Source organism: Nomascus leucogenys, chromosome 16 (assembly GCF_006542625.1).
Source record: "Nomascus leucogenys isolate Asia chromosome 16, Asia_NLE_v1, whole genome shotgun sequence".
In the NCBI taxonomy this organism is placed as follows: Eukaryota; Metazoa; Chordata; class Mammalia; order Primates; family Hylobatidae; genus Nomascus; species Nomascus leucogenys.
In genome coordinates, this window is record NC_044396.1 from 86,895,685 (window position 1) to 86,901,884 (window position 6,200).

The window sequence follows — 6,200 nt, forward strand, 5'->3', positions numbered from 1 at the left end:
CAGACAATTCAATATAGTAGGATGCCTCAGTGAATATGAATATAAAGCTTTTACATATTTTTTTTCCTGCTGGCGTTATCAGAAGAGGTAACAGAAAGTTAAATTGGCTTCTTTAGGAGTCTCCTGGGAGCCCTAGGGAAAGCTACCTTAGTAGAGTGGGTGCAAGACCCCACTGGCCAGAAAAGAGAGTATAATTATGCTTTGAGCCCTGGATCATTCTGTAGAGGAAAGCTGCCGTCCAACCAGAAACATCTAATTTAGATGGTTATATGCGTGAGAAATAACTGAAAATTTGTTTGTTTGTTGTTGTTGTTTTGGCAGCAAGCTTTACTCAGTGAATTAATTGGAAAAGTAAATAATATGACCATATTTGTGCCCCAAATTTGTGGAGCTGCTCATACTAACAATTTTAAATTCTTTTTTTTTCAATAGCTTTTTGGGTACAAGTGGTTTTTGGCTACATTGATGAGTTATATAGTGGTGAATTCTAAGATTTTAGTGCTCCCATCACCCAAGTAGTGTACATTGTACCTAATGTGTAGTGTTTTTATACCTGGCTCCCCCCTCCCACCCGCCTGCTTCTGAGTCCATTATATATAAATGATATAAAGTGATATAAAGTCCATTATGTCACTCTGTATGCCTTTGCATATTCTAATAATGTTAAACTCTTAATTTCTGAACACGCAATTAAGTGAGCCTCTGCCTCTAGTAGTCTTTACGGTTGACCCTTGAACCACCCGGTTTGAACTTCGTTGGGCTGCTATACTTGGATTTTCTTCTGCCTCTGCCATTGCTGACAGCACAACCAACCTCTCCTCTTTCTCCTCTTCCTCATCCTACTCAACATGAAGACGATGAGGATGGAAAGCTTTATGATGATCCACTTCTACTTAATGAAGAGGAAATATATTTTCTCTTCCTTATGATTTTTTCATTAACATTATTTTCTCTAGCTTACTTTATTGTAAGAACACAGTATATAATACATATAACAAACAAGATATGGGTTAATCGACCGTTTATGTTATCAGTAAGGCTTCTGGTTAACAGTAGGCTATTAATGGTTATGTTTTTGGGGACTCAAAAGTTATGCTTGGAGTTTTGACTGCGCATACAGGGGTTGTTCCCCTGGTTCAAAGGTCAGCTGTATTACATGGCTTCCAGGTCTTTGATGGCTGTGCTATGCATGAGTGTCACTGCTGGAAAACTGTTACGTGCAGTTCCAGAAGCTGATATACTTAGTTAAAAAAAAAGGGTTGGGGGGCTAGTCAGGAGGACTCAATACACACATACATATGTAGAGTCACACACACACACACTCACATACTCACATACGCACACACGTACTCACACATGCTACAGAATAGTAGGATGCAGAGTTCCATCATTTGAAACTCTGGAAAAACTTTCACCATTTTTACTATTATCATTACCAGCATCAACATCTTTCTCGCCATTGTAAGTCAAGACATTGGAAAAAGTCTGAAACAGTAATCTTGACTATTCACAGTAACTCAGGAACAATGAAGGAGGAAGAATGAATGAGTTGCCCCCTGAAGATGGTGGGCTCTCCTTTATACATGATCATCACGATCCCTCTGCAATGTCTGTCCTGTGACCTCATGAGGCGTGCAGCATCATGCCAGACATCTGTGTTTGGATGGCCCTCTGGCTCCTCCACAATTACTGCAGAGTCAGAAGTGGAATTTCTGCCTGATGTTTTGTGTCAGAATCAGTATGAAAGACTGCAGCATGCTGAGTGAGCTTTCCGTTCTCGCTGAGATGCGATGCAGGGTCCACCCTCTGCAGGCCACAGTTTTGCCTGGAGGCAAAGCATTCAGTCTTTCCATTGGCCTGACAATTTGAGCCAAGCTTGAGGCCAAGAGACAAAATGCACTAGCAACTAGAGAGGTGAGTTTTGTTAAATTACAATAACATCCATGCATCCAGGGGAACTGCAAAAGTCATTCCTGTCAGATGCACTCAAAATCAACAGCCAAATTATTCCTGCCAAATGCTCTGAGGCTATTGAATTAAGTCTTGCACTATTTTAAATAGTAACTTAAAACCTCTAGTTTCATGGCTCAGTAATAATCATGATAATTCTAATCAGTATCCTCTTTAGTAAATGCTAATAACTATTTATTGAGTGATTACCATGTGCAAGTGCTTTGCTAGATACTTTATGTATGCCAGATATTTAAGCTTCATAATCGCTTTGTAAGGTAGATGTTATTATCCCGTCCTATCGCTGGAGAAACAGAAATTCAGTACACATAAGCAACTTGCCCAGTGTTACCACCCACAGAGATGATGTCAGTGTACTTAAAGAATACATGGGCTAGGCATGGTAGCTCACGCCTATTATCCCAGCACTTTGGGAGGCCAAGGCGGGAGGATTGCTGAAGCCCAGGAATTTGAGACCAGCCTGGGCAAAATGCAAAACCCTGTCTCTACAAAAAAATACAAAAACTAGTGGGCATGGTGGTGGGCGCCTGTAGTTCCTATGGGAGGCTGAGGCAGGACGATCACTTGGGCCTGGGAGGTGGAGGCTGCAGTGAGCTGTGTTTGCACCACTGCCCTGCAGCCTGTGCTACAGAGAGATTCAGTCTCAAAAAAAAAAAAAAAAGGAATGGTTTTTGAAAAAAAAAAGGTTTAAGACTTAAGTATGTAAGAGCTACTTCCTAGCTCAGGGATATTTTAAACAAGCTTTTTATTAGAAAATTGTAAACATACAAAACTAGAGAGCTATACTCATCAAGCAGCTCCTATCAGGAATAATTTGGAAGTAAAGGGTTTTGAATGATTTCTACCTTATTTTTCTTGGAGGAGAGCCAAGTCCTTAATAAGAATTTCTGCAAAAGAGGAGCCTGGGGTGAATCTTCTTTATAGAGGCAAAATACTATTTTTATTTCAATCTCACATTCTTACTGTCCCCTTGAATTTTCCAATTAATGCTGAAATAGTAAATAATATGAAGACTTAATTTTGAGTTGTCTAGTCCTCCTCATCCCTACTGCAAATCCTCAGTTTAGGTTTAACGCAGGTTTATGCTGAGTCACATAATAGTCTCCTCGCTTGTTATAATCCACAGCAGGACTGCAGGGGTTCTTCATATTGTGGAACAGGCATAAGTCATCTTATGTTTAGCAAATAATTGATTTAAACTGAGGTTGATTCAGTGGTATGCTGTAGCATGCTCATAGTGGCTCACAAGAGCTAATTGTACATGTCTCTTCCTAATTTTGCATTTGATGACATGACACTGGTGACTTGAAATTGGCCACGGTGAGAGTATTTATACTATGGAAATTGACAAATGTACAAATCAGGGCTTCTGTTCCTCCAGAGAGGCAGTTGTTAAATATTTATCAGCACATTACTGGGTAGATTCTATTATTTGCTCAACAGTATCTGTTGTCCTTCACTGTGGGTCTACTCCCCGCTACTCTTCCCTGTGAGACTAGTATATTTTTCACCCATCTTCGAGGGATAAAAGACTACAAATACGGTGCAGTGTATACTGCTTGGGTGATGGGTGCACCAAAGTCTCACAAATCACCACTAAAGAACTGACTCATGTAACCAAGCACCACCTGTACCCCAGTAACCTATGGGAAAATTAAAAAAAAATAATAAAGTGCATAGAAGGAAAAAATTAAAAAAAGTTAATTCTGACCACGTGACTTGCTTTGGTCAATGGAATGCAGCCAGAAGTACATATGCCATTTCCAAGTAGAGGAATATGTGCCTTTTTTTTGTTTGTTTGTTTTTTACTTTTTACTTTGCCCCAAGCCAACGTGTCGCAGATAATGTCGGCTTCTTCAGTCTTAAGTCCTAGAAAAAGATGGCATGTTACAAAATGACAGCCAACCTGTAAAGGACATGGACATATGCAAGGAATAAATCTTTCTTATTGTAAGATTTTTGGATGTGTTTGTTGTTACTCCATCACGACTTAGGCTAAGCTAATTGATACAGCAATTAAGACTTACCAATGAGTTGCTGCCATAGCAGGAAACCTAAATTATGTTGCATGAATTCTGAGGCTTGGGAGTGGGAAGTAAAAAATAACATTGTTGGATGGAAAAGTGGCAACCTATGTTATCTAGTGGCAAGGTATTAGGTAAAACTGTCACCTTTAATCCCTAGGAAGACAGATAATGCACTAAATGAGTTTATGGCTTTAGGCAAAGTTGTGAAACGGAATGTTACTCTCATGCCTAAGTTGCTGTGGGCTGCACGTAGTGAAATGATATGAAAGTTGAGCTTAGGTAGGAATTGTCCATTTCGGGGAGATCAAAGGGAGTAGAAAGGGTCCAGAAATTTCAGAACTCAGAGGACTAGAGGGTGTAATTCATTTTGATTTCCAAACAACAAAAGATAAAACTGGAAATGTCTTTAAGTGACAAAGACTGACTAAAATTGAGCCTTGTGGCAAGGACCAATCAAAGGTATTGTTCCTCTATTAAAACTTCTCAACTGATTACAGTGGCACCAATTAAATCCTTCCAGTTGGACAAAATGACTTAGGGAAAAGAGATTCTAAGTGTAGTTCTTTCATTGGAGCCAGATAAATTTAAGTTACCTGCAATTAAGTCTAGAGGGAAAGTCGCAACTAGAAAAGAATTACGGATGCGGCCATTGGCACATGAGGCTGTTTGGAGTCAAATAGATAAGAATGTGAGAAAGTTATATTGCCAAAAGAGTCACCGGCTCATACTAAAATAGATTATAACTGTTTGAGACTTGAAATGACCTTTGGATTTCCAACTTTATGTGGGAAGAAGACAGAGAAGCCTGGCCAGCTTCCAAAGAGGACATATTGTCCTTTACAAAAAATGCTTTAGGAGAACAATTGAAAAGGAAAAACCTCCCGGAGGACAGTGCCAAGCACCATGCAGAACAATAGATCGAGTGTTATTGTTCTAGATCCAGAATCAAGTCCTAATCAAAGAACGTTTCCAGTCTCGGTGGAAGGTAGTCTGCAACTTCTGCCCAAGGGACTTTCGGAATTGCCATGGACAAGTGACTTCTGCGTTCCTCTTCTCCTCTCACTTTCTGAATGGGAGTGTTTGTTTTACATATCCTGTTTCACCATGATACATTGGGCATAAGAGAGGCAGATAACTTGTCTTTTTGATCCACAGGTTTTGCTCTCAAGAGAATGAACATCTGGGCCTGATGTAGAGAACTCCATGAGATCATGGAATTCAAGCCTGATGCTGTAACCGAATGGAATCTTTAGGTTATTTTTCTTGAGTAGGGCTGCCAGATTTTGTAAATTAAAATATAGGATGCCTAGTTACAATGGAATTTCAGATAAACAATGAATAATTTTTTAGTATATCTCACTGTGCAATATTTTGGGCATACTTATCCTAAAAAATTACCCATTGTTGATCTGGAATTTAAATTTAGCTGGGCATCCTGTATTTAATCTGGCATCCCTATGGGAAAGAATAGATGTATTTTGCTTACAAATAGAGGAAAGTGGAGACTCATGATGCAGAATTCTGGTAGATTGCACTATTTATCCAAAACTTTGTTTCTCTTCTTTTTTTAGGGCCTGCCTGGTGGCCCTCCCTGTGAGAAGGTATTCTTCCTGCTCCATTGACATCAGGCTTATTAGCCATGTTTCTGGATTTGGTCCACTTTATGTAAGTGAAAATGATAATTGCTGCTTCCAGATAAAAACTTTAAGTGCCATCCTCTGATTCTGACATTTCTCTTGTGCCTCTACCACGATTCTGGCATGCCGCAGCTCAAGGTTGTTCCTTTGGTCTTGATTCTAGCATAAAGAGAACATGGAGCAGGGCTGCAGCTGATCTTCAAAGGGCATGAACACAAGCCAGAGAGAAGCCATTATTGTTGTAAGCCCTGAAGATTTGGGGGATATTATTGCAACACAACTCAGCCCAAACTGACTAATACAACAAGTTTCTATGTATACATGGAAATGTATGTGATCTTAGCCTCAAAAAAAAAAAAAAAAAAAAAAGAGTATCTGAAAATCCCAGGATACTTGGGGCTCATGGTGCATGGTCAATGAAATGAATAGCTCTCTTTCTTCATCCTTCCCTCTCCAATCTTTCCTTTTCATTCTCCTTCATCTCATTCTCCTTCTTCTCTCTGTAATTGACAAAGCTGGTCATGGAAAAAAACATAGGAGTCTGAAGGCTTCGATTCTAGGTTCA

General features: G+C 39.6%; 1 long non-coding RNA gene across 1 annotated transcript; it reads left to right on the forward strand.

Annotated features, from left to right (window-relative positions):
- Positions 1-1,674: 1,674 nt before the first annotated feature.
- LOC105739980 lies at positions 1,675-5,982 on the forward strand. The gene is made up of 3 exons (XR_001115982.1): positions 1,675-1,914; positions 5,570-5,663; positions 5,799-5,982. It is a non-coding gene; the product is annotated as an uncharacterized LOC105739980 (long non-coding RNA).
- The last annotated feature ends 218 nt before the right edge of the window (positions 5,983-6,200 follow it).